Below are 21,504 nucleotides of genomic sequence, written 5' to 3' on the forward strand. Positions count from 1 at the left end.
GCTGCGCAGAAGTATGGGTAGCAGTACCACAACCCTCCCTAGACTAACCTTGTGACCTCCCTCCCAACAACTTTTTGGGTCAGGACCCCTACAATTATAGCACCGTGAAATTTCAGATTTAAATAGCTGATATAATGAAATTTATGATTTTTAAAATCCTATGACTGTGAAATTGACCAAAATGAACTGTAAATTTGGTAAGGCCCTACCCATTGGACTAGGTGGTGTACAAACATTAAAAGACACTAAACTCATGGGGATAGGTGCCATCTAATTTAAATGACTAATTATGATCTTTCATGGGATAGGGTGTAGGGAATCCTTATTGTGACCCTGCCTCACCTGTTTTTCTGAATAGCCACTCTCAGCAAGAGGTGGTGGGATATTTCATTAGTAGGTGGCATGGACAACAGCAGCACTACCTCCTGGGCACACCATTGGTTTTTTTCCTAAATAGACTGTGAAGACAGCTGCTGCCAAGAAAGAACTAACCCTGGTATGAGAACTGAGGGAAGCAATTGCCATCCTGAATACTAAGGGTCTGAAAAATATCTTGCAACATGCTTTAATATAGAGATAAATTGTTAACACATAATTGTTTGAAATATGGATGTAGTTTTGTGACTGTAATACATTGAGAATAAATACATCTTGGTTTACCAAATCTACCCTGTATGCGTCACCATGTACAGTATTATTATAGCTTTGCATTAGCTGAGATGGCGTTCATTCTCATTTGGTCTGTTTTACGTTAATGCAGTTTTTAGCATTTTATTTTAACATTGTTTGAATTATGCCACTAGTTAATGTTACCACAGATGTAGCACATTTCCACTAAGGTAACCCCCTCCATCTAGCAAGACTACGATTGTAAATTCCCTCAGATAGGGATCCACTATCCTACCCTCATCACCACAGTATCGGAGAGCCTTCTGGTAGTGCTTTAAAATTAAATGACACAACTAGTGCGTTGTTTGGTTCGTTTTTCTCTTACTCTCCCCAAAGGGAGAATCGTGTGTGCAGCGTAGTATCTACAGTATAACAAATAAAAAGACCAGGGGTAGCCAACCTGTGGCATGTGTGCTGAAGCCGGCACGTGAGCTGATTTTCAGTGGCACTCACACTGCCTGGGTCCTGGCCACAGGTCCAGGGGGCTCTGCATTTTAATTTAATTTTAAATGAAGCTTCTTAAACATTTGAAAAACTTGGTTTACTTTACATACAACAATAGTTTAGTTATATATTATAGACTTCTAGAAAGAGACCTTCTAAAAACATTAACATGTATTACTGGCATGCGAAACCTTAAATTAGAGTGAATAAATGAAAACTTGGCACATCACTTCTGAAAGGTTGCTGACCCCTGCTGTAGACGCTTGTTTGCAGCAACACCTTGTAAGACCAACCTCTGCTTACGAGCAACATGTCCCCTGGGAACACTTTCCCTACTGTGAATTGACACTCCCCAAAACAGCAACAGCTGCTTCGGAGCAACATAGCAAAAGGGCACCGATGTGTTGCTACTAATGAGTGTCTACTGTAGTGTTTTAAAATTCTTCTTATATGTACACGTTGCTATGTCTTTATACTAGGGAAGGCAAGGTCAAAAGTGTGTCATAAGATCTTACTGTTCGACTGGAAAACACCTAGCAAGTTTCGGATGCTGTAAATGGGTGTGCCTGCCCTGGAGCAACCTCTTCTGGGCTAGTGTGGCTCTGCTGAGGTCATCCTCAGTTTCCCTTCCCAGATTCCATAAGAACTCCAGAGTCTGTCTGTCGTCAGTATTATGCTGGTTTATTATCCTATACTGTTTGAATAAAAATAAAGGCTTCAGAGTCCAAATTTCACCCCTACCTGGCTGGAGGAGTTGTCTTTTTATTCCCTTGGAGTCTTCTATCTGCTCCAGCTCACAGTTCTCCTCCAAGCTGGAGTGTTAATTCAGTCCTCCTTTCTTAACATAAGAATGGCCATACTGTGTTAGACCAAAGGGCCATCTCTCCCAGTATCCTGTCTCTGATAGTGACCAGTGCCAGATGTTTCAGGGGGAATGAATAGAACAGGGAAATTTTGAGTGGTCCATTCCCTGTCATCCAGCTTCTGGGTTAGGAAAACCCAGAGCGTGGGATTGCATCCCTGACCATCTTGACCTATCCACTGATGGACCTATTGTCCATGAATTTATCTAGTTCTTTTTTTAACTTGTTACACTTTTGGCCTTCTCGACATCCCCTGGCAAAGAGTTCCCCAGGTTGACTGTGTGTTGTGTGAAGACATACACAAGGAAGTAAGTTTTAAACCTGCTGCCGATTAATTTAATTGGGTAACCCCTAGTTCTTGTGTTATGTGAAGGGGTAAATAACTCTTCCCTATTCACTTTCTCCATCCCATTCATCATTTTATAGACCTTTGACATATCTTCCCCTCCCCCCAACACACTTAGTCATGTCTTGTCTAAGCTGAAAAGTCCTCATATGAAACTGTTCCATACCCGAGTCATTTTCGTTGCTCTTCTCTGCATCTTTTCCAATTCTAATTTATATTTTTTGAGATGAGGATACCAAAACTGCATGCTGTATTCAACATTTGGGGTTACCATGGATTTATATACTTCAGGCTAAAAAGGGTTGTGTTTCCCAGACTTAAAAAATTAAAGTTTTTGTGCCTCATCAGACTAACCGGCTGGAGAGAGATCCACCCCCATTTGTCAGCTAGATCTCTCTACTATCTCTCCCCTGCTCAACTTCCTCTTTCTGCTTAAATAAGGAAGTACCAGGTGGAACAGGCAATCTCCTTGATTATCCCAGACTGTGAGCTCCTGTCTGACTCTTAAAGGGCTCATACACTCCTTCACAGACCCTATAGATAAATAGTGATACTAGGCTGTGTCCTCAATTGTTGTAAAATGGTGCAGCTTCATTGAAGCCAGTAAAGCTGTGCTGAAGATCTGGCCCACTATGTGCAGGGGTGCTGTGAGAACCACAAGTTAAAATTTATTGGTTCAGTTAATATCTTAACTTTGATGTGAAATAATTGTAGCCTTTGAAAGATCATTCAGTATATTTTCCTAAATGGGTTCAAATTGGTTTCCCTTAGGCATGGGCAAGTCTGATAAAAGCGAAACAGCTATCTAAAACACCACAACAAATTCTACTCTCTGTGAAGTTGGAATTACTGAAAGTGTCCTTCAGCTTTGGGGTGGAATGACATAATTTGTGATGCCTTTTTATTCCTACCTCCTTGTCTGAACAGAAATAAACAATTGTTCATGTTTAGTTGTCTCAATTGAGGGTTTACTAATATAAAAATAAGAGTTTTGCCATGTGAAAGGTCTTAGAATCCTTTGGGTAATAGCTTTACCAATTAGTGACTGAGAGAAACCATGCCACAAATATTTCAGTGCCCTTTAGCTCTCACTGGCGTTTCATCAATTGATCATATGATCCCATCCTGCCCTCTGTGACTGGAGACAGAGTGCGGCTGTTCCTCAGTTATGCCAAAAATGCAATTCTATAAGAGACCCGAAGTGTCACACATACCTGGTTGCACAACCCGTTGTGACAACATGGACTTACAGGACTTTGAGCCCTGCATGTGGAAAAAATGCTGTGCAGAGATATGAAATAATGCAGAGTAGTGATCTAACTGCCTAAAACATCCCCAAAATTTTCATGGTGTAGATTTTCACATGGACACTTCCCTTCTCATTAATGGTCCTACATATCTGTGGCAACTTGAGAAATTGTTTACATAGAAAAATAATGCTGGGAAAGGACTTGAACAGAAAATATCATATTGTCTCTATATAAATCCATGGTACACCCGCATCTTGAATACTGAGTGCATATGTGATCGCCCCATCTCAAAAAAGATGTATTGGCCTTGGAAAAGGTTGAGAAAAGGGCAACACAAATGATTAGGGGTATGGAATGGCTTCTGTATGAGGAGAGATTAATAAGACTGGGACTTTTCAGCTTGGAAAAGAGACGACTGGGGGGATATGATAGAGGTCTATAAAATCATGAGTGGTATGGAGAAAGTAAATAAGCAAGTGGTGTTTACTCCTTCACATAACACAAGAACTAGGGTCCAACAAATGAAATTAATAGGCAGCAGGTTTAAAACAAACAAAAGGAAGTTTTTTTTCATACATCGCATAGTCAGCCTGTGGAACGCCTTGCCAGAGGATGTTGTGAAGGCCAAGACTATAACAGGGTTCAAAAAAGAACTAGAAAAATTCATGGAGGATAGGTCCATAAATGCCTATTAGCCGGCATGGGCAGGGATGGTGTCCCTAGTCTCTGTTTGCCAGAAGCTGGGAATATGCGACAGGGGATGGATCACTTGATGAGTTCTGTTCATTCTCTCTGGGGCACCTGGCATTGGCCACTGATGGAAGACAGGATACTGGGCCAGATGGACCTTTGGTCTGATCTAGTATGGCCATTCTTAGGTAGTGTTTTTAGCTCTCTTTAATGTGTTAAGGGAGGCATTCTGTTCTAAGTGTTGATCACACTCTGTTTACTTTTGTTCTATATCTTCTTTCTTTACATCTATTTGTTTGCTTAAGCTGCAAACAAGGAGAGCCAGCACCATTTGGCCAGACAGCTCTCTCTGGACCCCTAGTTATCAGCCACAGTTTGGGAGCCTCTGGCCTAGAACAAAATAGCTTTAATGCTTTTTTCCCCCCAGTGGAAGAATTTGGGCTTTTGGGGCAGCTGAGAGCAAAGGAACACAATATGATGGATGATTTGAAGTATATTGAAGACTATCATTCAGTGCAATTTTCACAGCAAGAAATTACTGCAAATGTATCTTTTTCAAAGAAAATGGGTGAAATTCTGGTTCCACTGAAGTCAGTGGCAAAGCTCCTATTGACTTTAATGGGGCCAAGATATAATCCAGTGATTTAGTCAATCTAATTTATCAGTTCATAACTGTAATATTGCCAGCCCCAAGTACTCAAAAATAATCAGGTTCCCCAAAATCATGGAACTTTAAAACATAATTTTGGTTTTTTTATGTACATGCTGACTTTTGAATCTTAAAGTACATTTGGATCACATATTCAAGCTCTTCTCTGCAATCATGAGGGCTAGAAATATACTGTTTTTTCAAATGAAAGTGGAGACTCTAACTTACTTGCACTATTCCAGGATCTACGATTTTAAAAGAATTTTTTCTGAGAATCATGATAAAATTGTGACACTATTTTGTGAGTGTGTTTTATGTATGAGGGTTCCTGTCCGCTACTGCATTGCTGTGAGTCCTCTGTTCTTTCCTCAAGTTCCAGGTGCCTGTCTTGCAGGACTCCTTCCTTCTGAAGAATGAATGTTAATATTCTGCATGTACTGGCTAGTAGTGTGCACAAGCCATGAAGGTGATGCTTCTCCCTGAGTACGTCACCACTCAGTTCTCTTATGGTTGTGCCAGTGATGCTGCTTGTGTGCCTTTGTACTGACTTGATTTCTGCTAGCTTATGTTCTGATCCTTCATTGCTCTGGATCAGTTTTATTCTGCACATAGTCACAAGGCAACCGTTGTTGGTGAATGGCTGGTATAGGTCATAAGCCCCAGGAGTGCCATGTTAGCAACATTGGTTATTTGACTCTGATGCTGTGTTCTAATGTCATGAAGCATGACCCAGAAGACACAGAGTCCAGTATCAATTTACCTTCAGTGATGTCTCTTGCAGCTATTTTGTCTTTAATTTGTTCACTTTCAATTTAATTTATATTTTGTGCATATGTATTGGCAAAATAATAAAACAGCTGATACAGGACTTGGTCAAGAATTAAAGGAGGGTAATATAATTAATGCCAATCAACATGGGTTTGTGGAAATAGATTTTGTCTAACGTAATCTCTTCAGAGATCTAGCTTGGTTGATTGAGGTAATAGACTTCTGTAAGGCATTTGACTTGGTTCTGTATGACATTTTGATTAAGAAACTAGAATGATACATTATTAACACGGCACATGTTAAATAGATTAAAAACTGGCTAACTGACAAGTCTCAAAATATAACTGTAAACAGGGAATTGTCATTGAGTGGTTGTGTTTCTGGAGGGGTCCTGCAGAAATTGATTCTTGGCACTCTGCTGTTAATCATTTTAATCAGTGACCTGGTAGAAAACATAATGATTAGTGACCAAGTTTGTAGATGACACAAAGATGGGGGAAGTGGTTAATGAAGAAGACAGGTCTCTGGCACAGAGTTATCTGGATCATTTGGGCACAAGTAGACAACATTTCAGTGCAGCCAAATGAAGTCCTAAATCTAGGAACTAAGAAAGCAGGACATCCATACTGGCTGAGAGGGACTCTACCTTGCAAAGCAGTGACTCTGAAAATACTTGGGGGTTATGGTGGATAATCAGCTGAACATAAGATGATGGTGCAGTGTTGCAGGGAAAAGGGTTAATGTGATTGTTGGATGTATAAACGGAATATTGAGTAGGTGTAAGAAGGTTATATGGCCTCTGTAATAACACTGGTGCAGATGCTACTGAAATATTCTTCCCAGAAGGATGTTGATAAATTGGCAAGGGTTCAGAGGGAAGCCATGAGAATGATTAAAGAATTGGAAAACCTGCTTTATAGTGATACTCAGGGAGCTTGATCTATTTAGGTTAACAAAGAGAAGTTTAAGGGCTGATTTGATCAGTCTGTAAGTACTTACATGGGAAACAGGGATTTGATAATAGAGGACTCTTCAGGCTACCAGACAAAGCCATACCAAGATCCAGTGGCTGGAAGTTGAAGCCAGAAAATTCAGACTAGAAATGAGGTGCACATTTTTAACAGTGAGGATAATTAACCACTGGAATAATTTACCAAGGATTGTGGTGGATTCTCCATCACTACACAATTTTAAATCAACGTTGCATGTTTTTCTAACAAAGATGCTCTAGTTCAAACAGGAATTAATTCAGTGATATCCTGTGGGGTGTGTTATGCAGGAGGTCAGACTAGATCGGTGGCTCTCAAACTTTTTTACTGGTGACCCCTTTCACATAGCAAGTCTCTGAGTGCGACCCCCACTTATAAATTAAAAACACTTTTTTATATATTTAACACCATTATAAATGCTGGAGGCAAAGCAAGGTTTGGGGTGGAAGTTGACAGCTCGTGACCCCCCATGTAATAACCTCGCGACCCCCTGAGGGGTCCTGACCCCCAGTTTGAGAACCCCTGGACCAGATGATCTCAATGGTTCCTTCTGGCTTTTTTATGAATGACTTGAACAGTGCTATCTAGCCTTTTATTAGAGGCTACTGTAGAACTTGCTTCCTAGACTGTTACAGTTAGGGTTCAGGGCTGGGTTAGTAACCTAATGTCTGCTTTATTTTGTGTTGTCATTGTGGGATAAAGTAAGCGAGAGGATCCCAGGCCACAGAAATGGGAAAACAGCAAATTAAAATTTAGTAAAATTTCCAGTGGATTAGTTTGTACAAAGCCATGGACTAAAATTTGGGCCGGCCAGCCCTGAGAAAGATCAAAGTCTCTGTGACATCCAAGTAGTTGATTATAACCCTAGCTTCCTTTTTAATTGTGTACTCATTTATTTTACAGATAAGCTGTTTGTGGAGATTAAGAACACACAAAGGGAACATCTGCTTTTAAGGTATGGAATCACCTCTCATTAAAGATACATTACATATTTGACATCCACAAAATTTTGAAGCAGAATCATTGGTGCATACATACTGAAACTTCAGCTGGATAAACGTAGCCCTAATATGGTGTGTGGAGACTGCGTAGGTTCCCGCTGGAGTTTAGCAGCAAAGCTGGACAGGCAGGTCCAGCTGCTTCAGCTGATTGGGGCTGAAATGGTGAGTCTAGTCTGGCAGAATCTGTAAGTCCTAATGCTAGGCATTGTGTGAGAGACCCTCCCATGGAAGTCTCTGCAGAATGAATATGCGCTGAAAGCATTTTAACGACATGAAATCCTTCCCTCTTCCACCTAAGATCTTCAGTTTTCCTTGTTTTGCTCAGATTCTCAGACTTGAGGCTTCTTTATTGCTTCTGGCACCTGCCTCTGCTCAGTTTTAGGTAGCAGAATCTAAATGTGGCCCAAAGAATGTAATGTCTGGCAGTGTGGACCTCTTCCCTTTTCCTGTTTCTCCTATCAGTTTTTTCCTCCTTTACCCCAGCCTGTCTGGTCTCGTGTTGTGTCGTCTGTTTGTTCTGCTGATGCAGAGTTTGAGTGACCCAGTTGTACACGATTCTTTTGCAGGGAAGAGGTGAGTCTGACTTAGCTTGACAGCATGTTTGGATGAAGTAATTAACAAACCTTGAGCTTGTCACTACCCTAGGCTCAAATGCCACACTCGCTGTTCTTGAATAACTGAAGGTGCTGAATAGCCAAACTGCTTCATTGTGGTGCACTGGCTTACATAGCCAAGGGATGATTAAGGGGGTGAGCATATCTGTTCCAGGAGACCCTGTGTGCTTTGCATATACTAGCAAATAATTAAGAATAAATAGAATTCTGTAACCATTGACTCCTATTTGTGTTGAGAAAGGCATAGGCTGTAATGTAGGAGTATACATGTGTCAATGGCTAATTTAATTGCTAAGTACCTTCATATTGTAAAATGTTACCCATTTTTTTCAAGCCTCTGCTGTTTCTCAGACCTGGAGGTGTTTGGCTAATGCAGTGTTTCTTCCTGTCTTCACCCACATAGTGATACAGATACCAAACAAACCATGAAACATACAAAATTAGTATAAGAGGTCACCATCAAAGTCCATACCTACCTACTGTTAACACCCAATGATATCTGAGATACTTCAGTATATAGAATTAGAACAGGAAATAATTCTATTAGGTACTAAATGGTAGATGTTGGATTTTTAATGGCAAACCACTGTACTTGGAATGACTAGTTAAAACTTCCCCGGGGGAAATTCAGTTGTCTCAACTGCATCTTTAAATTGTCTTCTGTAGGTGTGGCACAAGCTTTATCTTGAATACCTCTTTCTTGGAAGCTCTTAACCAGCTACTAGTGTTGAGGTTGGAAAGGTTTGTCTGATAAACTCACAGTCAAACCAAGTAAAGCTTTCCAGCATCCACTCATAACCTGATATATCACTAAAATTGGCTTTTATCTAATATTGAGTATCACAGCCAAGGTGGATAAAAAAAATCAGGTTTTTTAATTTAAATTAAATGTTCATTTTGTAAAAATAAAACTATTTAAAATTAAATTTGAAATTTTGACAACCTATAGTAAGGCTTAAACGTACTATAATTAAATATTTCAGTTAATTTTTTAAAAAAATTAAGCAGCACATGTTTGTCAAGTTTTTAAAAAAGTCAAACCACTGCACTAGTGGAAGTCACTGGCTAAGCACCTGGAACTAGAGTTTGTTGAAGTGCTAAACCAGCTTTTGACAGCAGTAGCATCATCTGCATGTATAGAAAGAATATATTCCTCGTTTCAGTTTATTCAGCTAGTTTATTTCAATGACTAGTTAATTGAAAGTTAAGAAACTAATTGGGAGTTTAAAAAAAAGCATGAAAACTTGTTTTCCTCTTACAGTCTATGAATAAAAAGTAGGTGTGAGAGAATGAGATCTACTAGTTCTTTAACATCTTGAAACACCTGGTCACCAGAAACAATCATTTCAGTTCACTAACTACAGATAATATTTCCCTTTATTAACTAAATCAGTTAGTTTTAAATGTAAAATATGTTTTGATAAACTTTTCATGTATATCCAGCACATTTAAGGTATTTTATTTAATTAAAAAATAAACAAAAAACTCTGTATTTTTAATTGAATTTCAGTTTACATCCAAATAGTGTGTCACAAATTAAAAAAAACCCTAGTAAAGTAGAACTGCTCAATTCACCATTTTCTAACATAAATAAAACATGTAAAAATTAAGACTGTAGCTTAACTTACATTTATTCATATAACTGCTTAAATAAACATGTATAGATACTGTATATCTTCTTGGTTAGCAAAAAGAAGTATCAAAATTAGTGTGTAAAGGCTGTTTAGTTGCAAATCAACTTGTTTTGATGGTTACCAATGGGAATCAACCTTTCTCGAGGAAAATAACTAAATAGTACAAATACAAAACAAGATTAAAATCAATTATTTAAAAAAACAAGAGTTACTGCTTACTGATTTAAATCTGTGATTTTAAATCTTTGATTTAAATAAAATCTACTGTGAACACAGCCAGTTGATGTATTTGGCAGAGAGCCATAATACAAAGGGGAAGCCACCCTAAGCTGTTTTCTTCTTTAAAAGCTCTTTGACTAATTGCCAAATACATTGGCTTATCATGCTTGGGAGGGGGATGGGAAGTCATGATGTCTTCTGAATTCAGTTCATGCTTCTCTCTGTGTTTCTGGCCCTGGACATTGTTAAAGGAAGGGTTACCATACGTCTGGATTTCCCCGGACATGTCCGGCTTTTTGGTACTCAAATCCCCGTCCGGGGGGAATTGCCAAAAAGCCGGACATGTCCGGGGAAATAGGGAGGCAGCATAAGCCAGGGTCTGCCCGGACCCAGCACGATCCGCCGGGTCCGCAGCGCAGCCCAGCCGCCCGGCTACATTGTAGTGAGCTCGGGCGGGGGAAGGGGGGGCGCAGCCACAGAAGGCGGCGAAGGGGCCGCTGCTGCCCCCGGAGGCCGGGCGGACTGCGCGCCCCAGCTGAGCCCGCAGGACCATGGGGAGGCCGGGCCCAGCCAGCGGCTCAGGCTTCCCTCACGGGTGGGGACTCCCCAGTCACTGGGGGACCCTTCCTGCAGCCCCATCACCCCACGCGGCAGGAAGGAGGCTGCGGCGTGGGGCAGGGAATGCAGCATGTGCTGGGGCTGCAGGGACCCGCGTTGCCCCAGTCGCTGCTGAGCATCCGAAGCCCCCGCCAGGTAGAAGCTGCCGGGTGAGCGGGGGAGCAGGGCAGGTGGGGGGGGTGCAGAGGCTGCATGGTTAGGAGGAGCAGGGCAGGCAGGGGCATAGAGGCTGCAGGGGCAGGGGGGTGCAGGGGCAAGGAGGAGCAGGGCAGGCAGGGGGGCGCAGGGGCAGGGCAGGCGGTGGGTGCAGAGGCTGCAGGGCGAGGAGGAGCAGGGCATGGCAGGGGCATAGAGGCGGCAGGGGGTGCAGGGGCAGGGCAGGCGGGGGGCGCAGAGGCTGCAGGGGCGGGGGGGTGCAGGGACTGCAGGGCGAGGAGGAGCAGGGCAGGGGGGCGCAGGGGCAGGGCAGGCGGTGGGTGCAGAGGCTGCAGGGTGAGGAGGAGCAGGGCAGGCAGGGGCATAGAGGCTGCAGGGGCAGGGGGGCGCAGAGGCTGCAGGGGCGGGGTGTGTGTGTGCAGGAGCTGCAGGGCGAGTGGGGAGCAAGGAAGCACTTAGCAACCCCCAACCAAGATCAGAGCGGGAGGGAGGAGGGGGTAGAGTTGGGGCAGGGACTTTGGGGAAGGGGTTGGAATGGGGATGGGGTTGGGGCGGGGCCAGGGGCGGGGAAGGGGTGGAGTTGGGGCGGGGCCGGAGGTGGGACTGGGTCCCCGTGGAGTGTCCTCTTTTTTAAATGTTTGAATATGGTAACTCTAGTTAAAGGGAGAGCGGTGGTGGAAGGTGGGGCCTTGCCTTTCTAAAGCAGGGATTTAGGAATATAAGCAACTCAGAACAGAGGATGTGGGAGTCTTGACACCCCCCTCTGGACTGCAGCTTTTCCCATTCGAACTTCTGATTAGCAATGATTGAAGCAACTTTGTACCTATCAGGCTGTTTTTCTTGGTTGTCTCATTGACAATCAGGGCAAAATGTCTTACACTTTTTTCTTTAACCTGCATCTCTTACTGATCAGAGGGTTTTCAATCTCCCCCCTTCTTTTTCTTTGTGTAGAAAGCAACCTAGAAATGTAATGTAGACTTGAGGCAGGCTGGCTCAAAGGGTGTTGGCAATATTTGCCATGTCATTACCCCTTTTGATCCTTGCTGTTAAATTTTCAGGACATGGAAATCAAGCAGGTGTTTCCCAAAGAGCTTGTTTGGCAGCTAAAAGCATTTCCTGAAACACTTTCTTCTGGTAGGTCTAACCCACGCTCATTGCCTCTGGAGCAGTTCCAATAGCCGGATGTGTAAAGTTCACTTCTTTCGGAACAGCAGCTGAGCTAGGGGCAGCAGGTAGGGTTAGAGGGTGTTGGGAAGGAAGTGCCTTATTGTGCACCTTTAATACTGGAGGCTGGTCAGTTTTATCTTAGTACATCATTTCCCATTGCCATTCCCAGTCCAAACAGGGCTTTAAATAATGTCTTGGACTCTGACTTTAGAGAACCAATTAAATTTGAGAGGATGACCAGTTCAAAGCCAACACCTTCCCCCTTGCTCCTTTTATGGCTTTGCAAACATATAAAGCACACTGGTCTTTTGGCCATCTTCTGTGCTTCCTCGAGGAGTGTGAAATATTGATGTTTCTCAGTGGCACTTGTAGTCAAGTGATATGGTGGTATGGCAGATAGCTTAAGGAATATCGAACACTTTTGATTAGAAATAGACTAGTTTATTTTCATTGCCCAACCTGGGAGGAAATGCAAGAAGTAAACACTTTTCACTATTAGTGCCAGTTAACCTGTATTTCTTAAACCTTTGTCTAATAGTCTAAGTTGGTGGAAGTAACGTGGAAATTTGTTTTTTGGAAATGATTAAAAAGTTAACAGTGGACTAAGATTGCTTGCTTGAATGGTACATGATACAGTACATATTTATTCAAAATACTGTGCCAAATAATCTGATAGAATATGGGAAGGAATGGTTCATCTCTCTTCCTAAAGTATAGGTGGAAGTCCTTTATTTTAAGAAAAATGACTTAACCACTTAGCATTGTACTGGATAAAATAATATGTCCAGTCCCTTATCCTTTTCCTTTCAGCGGGAAACTGCTTGTGTCTATGAGCACACAATACCTTGGCTGCCCATTGAGATTCAGTAACTCCCTCCCTAGCTATTGCAGTTTTAAGTTCCACAAGGAAGTGAATCATTCTCTCAAAATGCCCACCTGATAACACTGCAAAGGAATCCAAACCTACTTTTGCACCCCTTTCTCTCCAGAAACCTCAACCTTTGTTTTTCAAGTAGTGCCTCATGTTCGGTCCCAATTACATTTATTTGTTGTTGAGAGAACGGAAATGTAAATACAATGGTGGTTGAAGTGCAGCAGTTACTCCCTTCCTCCTCTCTGCTGGCTTCCTGTCTGCATTTAGGAAGGTGGAAACTGGTCTTTAGCATTAACTGGTTTTGGAAGAAAAAAATCAGACTAGCTAAATTAAGAAGCCATACAGGTTACAAGCACAATGGAACAACTAGTCTCAAGAATTATTTTTCTGAACTAAAACTGTGCCATCTCTTGACCTTCAGGCTAGTCCCATGCTCCAGCCTGACCACAGCCAGTGACTGGCAACACCATCTGGAAATGATTCCCAGGTCTTTGATAAAATGCTGCAGACAAATATCTGTTCTTCGAGTGCTTGCTCATGTCCATTCCATATTAGGGGTGTGTGCTTGCCGCATGCACCAGTGCTGGAAGATTTTCCCTCAGCAGTATCCCATGGAGTGGCCCCTGCATGGCACAGTGTAAGGGGCACCTCCATCTCTCCCGACCCTCAGTTCTTTTTTGCTGCCAGTGACGGTGCTGGAACATCTGCTGCTTCGGCTAGAGTTTTCATTCTCTGTTCTTGTGAACTTTGAAAACCTGTAATATAGTTGTATATAGTTAGTAGTTTCTTAGTTACCCTTAGTAGTAGTTCTCAACTTTTCGTTAGTCCCAAATGGGACTGGGCCGGGGCATGCCCCGGTCCCCAGGCTTTAAGCTCTGTGATCTCTGCAAACGGCCTGTGCCCATCAGTGATCCACATACCAGCTGCCTAAGGTGCTTAGGCGAAGGGCACATCAGTGACAAGTGCCGTATCTGCAAGTCCTTCAAACCTAGGATGAAGAAGGAGCGCCATATCTGTCTGAAAGCGCTCCTAATGGAGTCTGCACTCGCTCCGGCACTGGGGCAACGGTCCGACTCTGCATCGAGCATTGCATCTCCATGCGCAGTGCTCTGCCGGTGCTGTCCGCTAGCCGGCACCGGTCCCCTTCCACGGCTCCGGGGAAGAAGCCGAGAAGGGTTGGGAGGGGAAGACTTCTACCTTCTGTAAGGGAAAGGAGAGGGCTGGGGGTGAGCCACTACCTGTGCCAGGCATCTCAACACCCTGTTCCGGAAGTCGGGCCCCACTCGAGTCAAGCGGTGCAACCCATCCTATGCTTCACCTGCGACCCCAGATAGCGGTGCAGGCCCTAGCCAGCGTCAGGTGCCGTTTGCGCCCAAAGCTCTTGAGCGGCTCAAGAGATCCTATATCAGAGGGGTAGCCGTGTTAGTCTGGCTCTGTAAAAAGCGACAGTGTGTCCTGTGGCACCTTATAGACTAACAGACATATTGGAGCATAAGCTTTCGTGGGTGAATACCCACTTCGTCATCTGATGAAGTGGGTATTCACCCACAAAAGCTTATGCTCCAATACGTCTGTTAGTCTGTAAGGTGCCACAGGACTCTTTGTCGCTTTTTTTCAAGAGATCCTGACGCTCCTGGTGCTGCCCACACCGGCTGTAGCGGTACCCCGGACTCGGGGAAAACCTGTGTTGGGACCTATGCGTGTGTCCCCACCTCAGCAGTACCGATGCCCACCCAAGCCGTCATGCCTCAGGACTGGAGAGGCAGGCTCAGCAGAGCCCTCTTCGGTCCCGCACCGCAGGCACCTATCGAGGTACTTGAGGCATACTTCGCCAGTAGATTGGCGCAGACCCTCCGAGGCACACGCCACACAGCAAGAACTCTGGGACCGATCCTGACCGTCTTCAAGGGCCTGGTACCGATCCCAGGACCGATCGGGCACCAGAGACTGCCGATCGCTGGGCCATCATCGTCTGTCTCCAAGAAGGAGGTTGCGGCTCGGAGCGAGGTTCCCTGACGCTGGGAGAAGAGCCAGTACTAGCAGTGCTGACTACATTATTGGCACCAAAACCTGTCCCATTGCCCCAGGCGTAGTGGCCGGCGCCATGGTATCCGTGGAACCCTTGGGGGTTCACCCAACCTTCCCAGGCTGCCCGATCAGTGTCGGGAGCCTCGGAGAGGCCAGCGACCTCGGTATCCCATCCCCCTGTGGTGCTTGAGGCTTCGGAGGGTAAGATGCCGCGGGTCCAGGAGGACTCAAGGGAGAAAGCTGCTGGACCACCAATGGACGTGGAAGTTCCTGTGGCATTGTCATCGCCGGATGAGGCTATCATAAGGCCCCCTCACTTGGTTCCTCCGGATGACGCCAAAACGCACCAGGAACTTTTGCCAGAGCGGTCCTGCCACTGGAAAGGTTCCACACGATGGTGAACCTCATCGCAGAAGTCTGTGTTCGCTCTGACTACAGCTAGGGTCTGTCTGAGCCTGTTGGGTTACATGGCAGCGTGCACTTACGTGGTCCACCATGCCAGGCTCCAGATGTGACCCCTGCAGTAATGGCTGGCAACGGTCTATTCCCAGTCCCGAGACCCCCTGGAGAATATCGTTACCATTCCTTAGGTGATACTTACTTCGCTGAGATGGTGGACCAACTGCAGGACAGTCCTAGAAGGGGTTCTGTTTGACAAGCCTCCTGACTCCATCGAGTTGGTGTCGGAAGCCTCAGACCTCGGCTGGGGGGCACATCTTGGCAACCTCCAGACATGGGGATGTGGTCCCTGGAGGAGGCGCGGTTACACATAAAAGTCAAAGAGCTTTGAGTAGTCTGGCTGGCGTGCAGAGTCTTCTTGCCACATCTGTCGGGCAAGGTGGTACGAGTCCTGATGGACAACACAGCCTCAATGTTCTACATCAACAGGCAAGGGGGAGCACGCTCGTTTGCTCTGTCAGAAGGCGCTCCGTCTGTGGGACTTAATCAGCCATGAAATCTACCTGGAAGCTTGTCACCTTCACGGTGTCAGGACTATGCTGGGAGACCAGTTCAGCAAGGTCGTCTCCTCTCACCACAAGTAGTCCCTCCATCCAGAGGTAGCCTGCATGATCTTCCAAAGATGGGGAACTCCCCAAGTGGACCTGTTTGCTACAAGACAGAACAGGAAATGCCACCGGTTTTGTTCTCGACAGGGTCTGAGCAAGGGCTCCCTCTCCGATGCCTTCCTCCTGTCATGGTCAGGGAGCCTGATGTACGCATTTCCTCCAATTCCACTCATCAGCAGGGCCCTGCAAAGATCGAGAGACCAGGCACAGGTTATCATGATTGCCCCGATGTGGCCTCACCAGCATTGGTTCAGCATGCCCATGAGCCTGTCAGCAGCCCCTCCCTGCCCAACCGACCAGACCTGCTGTCACAGGACCACGGTTGGTTCTTACGCCCCAACCTCTGGTCCCTCCACCTCTTGGCATGGATGCTGCGTGGCTGAACGCGGAGGAGCGGACCTGTTCGGAAGAAGTCCAACAGGTCCTCCTGGGAAGTAGGAAGCCCTCAACTAGACTGACTTACCTGGCCATAAATGGGTGCTACCATTTATCATAGGGCTGGAGAGACTCTTTCCACAGGTACGGGCTCCCATCCTGCAGTGGGATCTTAACTTGGTCCTCTCTGTGCTCACTGGCCTGCCCTTTGAACTGCTGGGTCCCTGCTCCCTTTCGCATCTGTTGTGGAAGGTCGCATTCCTGGTGGCGGTGACGTCAGCGAGATGGGTCTCTGAAATTAAAGTCTTGATCTCAGAACTGTCATACACGGTCTTCTACAAACATAAGGTTCAGTTACGACCTCACCCGGCCTTCCTGCCAAAGATGGTCTCCACCTTCCATATGAACCTGGACATCATCTTCCCGGTGTTCTGTCCCAAACTGCACAAGACCAGTGAAGAGAGGTGTCTTCACGCCCTGGACGCCGGAGGGCCTTGGCTTTTTACTTGGAATATACCAAGCTTTTCCGTAAATCGACTCAACGCTTCATCGCTACAGCAGATAGGATGAAGGGTCATCCAGTGTCCTCTCAGAGGATTTCCATTTGGATCACCTTGTGCATAAGGACCTGTTATGACCTGGCGGGTTTCCACTGCCACCGATTGTCAGAGCCCACTTGACGAGAGCTCAAGCATCTTCAGGGGCCTTCCTGGTGCACCTCCAGGACATCTGTAGAGCCGCAACATGATCCTCTGTCCACATGTTTATCGCTCATTAGGCCATCACTCAGCAGGCCAGGGACGACGCTTGTTTCGGCAGAGCTGTGTTGCAATCTATACGTCCGTGAACTCCTACCCACCTCCAGGGGTACTGTTTTGGAGTCACCTAATGTGGAATGGACATGAGCAAGCACTTGAAGAAAAGACAGTTACCTTTTCCGTAACTGGTGTTCTGTAAGATGTGTTGCTCATGTTCATTCCATGACCCGCCCTCCTTCCCCACTGTTGGAATTTCTGGCAAGAAGGAACTGAGGGTGGGGGGAGCCGGCGGTTAACCTTATACTGTGCCATGGGGGCGCCACTCCAGGGGGCGCCAGAGCCGATCCCCTATGGATAGTGCTGAGGGAAAAACTTCCAGCACCAGGGCATGTGGCGAGCACACACACCTAATATGGAATGAACATGAACAACACATCTCGAAGAACACCAGTTATGGAAAAGAACTGTCTTTCCACTTGCATGCCCTTGAAACCTGCATGCATCCTCTGGATGTGGTTCTCTGTGCAAATTCTTTTCATGTTAATTATTCATTCTTCTCCTGTGTGTCTGCTGATTTTTAGTATATTTCCCTGAGACACAAGCTTAGAGCAAATTTTATACAAAATGAAATTAGCTGTGTATATCTAATATTATTTCTATTGGATGGTAACAGTGTCTAATGTTGGGCTTGTTCCAAGCAGGCAGGAATTTACCTGTAAAAGATTTTACCTCTAAAGCAACCAAAAATAGGTCATCGGTGGGCGGGATCGAACTTGGGACCTCTGGAGCTAAGTGCACGAGCCGCTACAGCATGAGGTAAAATCCAAGTGGCTCTTAGCTAAGAGTTTAGAGCAGACTCATTACTCTCTCTCCAGGTGGTCTCCATGCCACTAGATGGGACAGAGCACCACACCCAGGAGGTTTGTGAGTTACACCTATACTAGACTGGGATGAGTTAACCCCTACTGATAGGCCAAGACAATTCAAAATTTAATGCAGGCCTGTGCTGCCAGAGCTCTGTTCTGATTCCAGATTTCTAGGTGCAGCCTGGGAACTCTTCTGTAAGATTCTGTTACTTTAAAATATTCAGTGTTTTCTCTGTCCCCCACCTCTTATATGCCTTTCATCTAGCCCAACCTTTTGACTGACCAAATAGATGGGGTAGCAGCAAGTGGCTGCCAAGGTAGTTCCAGAGGCTGCCATGAGCTTAGTGCAGCACTAACACGTTGAGGGAGCAGTAGTGTTTTCTGGAGGCTCTCTCTTTACTTCTTGCATGACACACCACTTTCTATCATCACTGGCTAGTGCTTCTGCACCTAACATTGCCGCTCCCTTTTCAGAACTGATGAGTTCTACCAAGGCTTTGTGGCATTTGGCCAGCCACATGGCAGGATTTAGCTCAAGCGAAAATCCTCAGGATCCTCTTTAAGAATAAATGTCATGTGACCACTCCAAGCGTATTCTCCTGCTAGAGGCAGAATTAAATCAGCACACTGGTGGCGAGTAGATGCAACAGTTTGTTATATTTAGATGTCTTTACTTACTGGTCAGAGGGAGTAAACTAGAAGTCCCAGGCTAGAACAGAAGACCTTGACTATTTTACAGCTGGCATGTTTTCCTTTCCGTTTACTTAGTGTTCAGTTTAGTGCTTTCTCAAGGTGAAAGTGCATTCAGAATGCCCTTTTGTAATGCAAGGAACAGTTGAGCAGGGTTATGAAAGGAGGCACTACCTCAATCTCTAACAGAGTTGCCTGTGTCACTGAGTACTGGCACAGTGCTTGTGTGACCTCAGGTGTGGGTCTGGATATGACAGACTCTGGAATACACAGCAGTGGATGCTGAGGTAAATCTTAACTTGGGAGAAAGCCCCTTGCTGGGGGAGAAATTTGGTCTGCTTTGCTTTGTGGTCCTAGTTTTACATATTGATATTGGAAAGGGAACACATGGGTAAGCTTTCTTTCCAACCTGTGAGAAGAGGATTTACATACTGTGGGAGTTTTAGGTGATAGCTGTATAATCCTTGATAGTTTCGGGGTGCCCCAACGGACTCCTATTTCTACTTCATCTCTGACTCTGAAGCTAAACCATTGCTCCCACTTCCTGTCTGTGCTGAAGCAGTAATATTGTGGAAGAGTGATGCCCCCTTTTTTTGTCATGAAGAGTGTTTTAATCCCAGCTTTCTTGGGAAGACATTTTTCAGAGTAGTTGTGACTGGAGAGAGACTTGAGTTCTACTCACAGCCTCCAGAAGTGCCCAGCAGCTCATGAAATGTTGCAAGCTGCATGATTTTAAACACTTTTTACAAGAACAAATAGGTCCAGCTGTCTCTTTGCATTTTTAAATTAGGATATTTATGCCTAAATGTAAATAGTTTTCTCTGACAAACGATGCAAGCAGCAGTGGCCATCAGCATGGGGTGTTTCTAGAACAGCTAATTTTTATTTAATTATTCACCTGGCATCAAGTTGAAAAACATAAATTAAACACATTAATTTACTTGCAATATATGGTACAAATAGCCTGCCTCTTTGTGCCATCCAAATCAGCTGTGATTACACATTGATAGTCCAAAATCAGAGACGCTTCTGTAAAAATGTTACTTGGACCATGCTCTGAAGATCAAGTTTAGAAGGAACAAGTTTTACAGATGCAAATCCTCTGGAAATACCCTGCCTCCAGTCCAAAAGTACCTGACTAGGCTCTTTGCAAATATGTCTTCGCTGTCTCAAAACTGCATAGGAAGAGAAGTGGTCTTTATGGTAGCCAGGCTGGAAATCTCATAGGGCTCCTTACATTGGAGCCAGCATATTGAATAAGCACTTGGAAACAGATGAAGTTATTGCATTTTGCCAATCAGTTGTGTAATGTGCTTGCTCTAAATCACTTTGCTTAGCAGAAAGGTCACTGCATTCTGCACTAGCTGATGCTTTAATATTGTCTTCAGGTGATACATGTAGACCAATGGTTCTCAACCTTTCCCATACCAGGTCCCTTTCCCCCTCCTCGCGCCTCCCCCCGTCCCGTCCCCCCCCCGCTCCACATTTAGCCATATGAGAAGGACAGGGTGGTTCTTAACCTTTCCCATACCAGGCCCCTTCCAGGTCTCCCCATTTAGCCATATGAGAGGGACAGGGTGGTCATGAACCCCTTCGACTCCAAGGTCGAGAACCTTGATGTAGGCTACAGTCAAGGCTGCACTGGTCAAGAAAGGACTTGTTGAATGTGGTTGCTGCTGCTACTACTTGTGCATCCAGCTGTGTCAGTCTCAAATTACCCTTCATGCCCTAATCTAGTTTTTTTGGTAATGTGTATCTGTTTTGGCTAGGGCTGTGCTTTTTATTGAAAGTTATATTGATACAATCCCCAGTGTAGATGTGGTTATCTTGTATAAAGGTGTATAACAAGGCAATCTGCCCCTTTAAGGACCAGGGGGGCTGAAGAGCAGGCAGCCCTGCTCTGGAGAGGAGACCAAAAGGCAGGTTCTGGGCATTATCTGACTCATCGGGACAAGATCTAGGGACTGGATCTGATTCCCTACTAGGGGAGATAAAGGAAGGCTCAGCTCCATGACGGAGACGGGGACCAGGGGAGGGCTGGGAGTACACTCTCCTGTGGCTGGAACAGAAGGCTGCTAGTGGAAGGGCAAGCCCTGTGGACCCCTCTTCCCCCCCCCCCCCGCTAAGAAAGGGCCAGGCCATTAAGCTAGTGGAGGCCAGAGGGGCCCCCGCAATCTGTGTTAAGTAAACAGAAAAATGAGGTAAGGACTACAAACTGAACTTGACGTGGCCAATTGTTTGTCCCTGGCTGGTGCTCGGATACCCCAACCTGCATGGTGCTTTATGCTGATATAGTTAAAGCAATGCAACTTTTGTGTATTGACAAAAGCCTTGACTGCCTCTACCCAGCTGCCAAACATCCAGCCTTTCCCACTGACCATTTCTATGGTTTATCATTACAAATATCTGCAGAACGTTGAAATCTGAAAATGTGGGTGCAACATAAAATGAATTTTTTCAAAACAACATAGGCAGCCATGCTGATTTTATTTTTCTACTTAAGTCTGAAAATCATCATTTAAAAACATTAAATGAAGATGCTGCAGAATTTCTTGTCTGGCATACTGTATTGCTCCAGGTTCCAGTAGATTCCATAGATCCTTAACTACAGCCATCTCAGTCTACATGTTGAACAGGAGAGGCTACAAAACAGAGCGTCTGGGGGTTAGCAGAGTCCTTGAGGGTAATATCCACCACTTCCTTATTATACCTCTTTAAAATGAAAGATCAGAGGCACAGAATAACAATCCCACTCGCTCCTGGTAGATC

The 21,504-nt window shown here is 45.0% G+C and overlaps 1 protein-coding gene across 11 annotated transcripts in view; it reads left to right on the forward strand.

Moving 5' to 3' along the window:
• Positions 1–21,504, forward strand: part of MAP4 (microtubule associated protein 4) — a 253,220-nt gene that overhangs the window by 44,765 nt on the left and 186,951 nt on the right. For all 11 annotated transcript variants that reach the window (XM_034759705.1, XM_034759698.1, XM_034759702.1 and 8 more), the window contains exon 2: positions 7,572–7,623. The gene's annotated coding sequence lies outside the window, so the exon portion shown is untranslated. The remainder of the gene's footprint in view (positions 1–7,571; positions 7,624–21,504) is intronic.

Source organism: Trachemys scripta, chromosome 2, assembly GCF_013100865.1.
Source record: "Trachemys scripta elegans isolate TJP31775 chromosome 2, CAS_Tse_1.0, whole genome shotgun sequence".
Taxonomy (NCBI): domain Eukaryota; kingdom Metazoa; phylum Chordata; order Testudines; family Emydidae; genus Trachemys; species Trachemys scripta.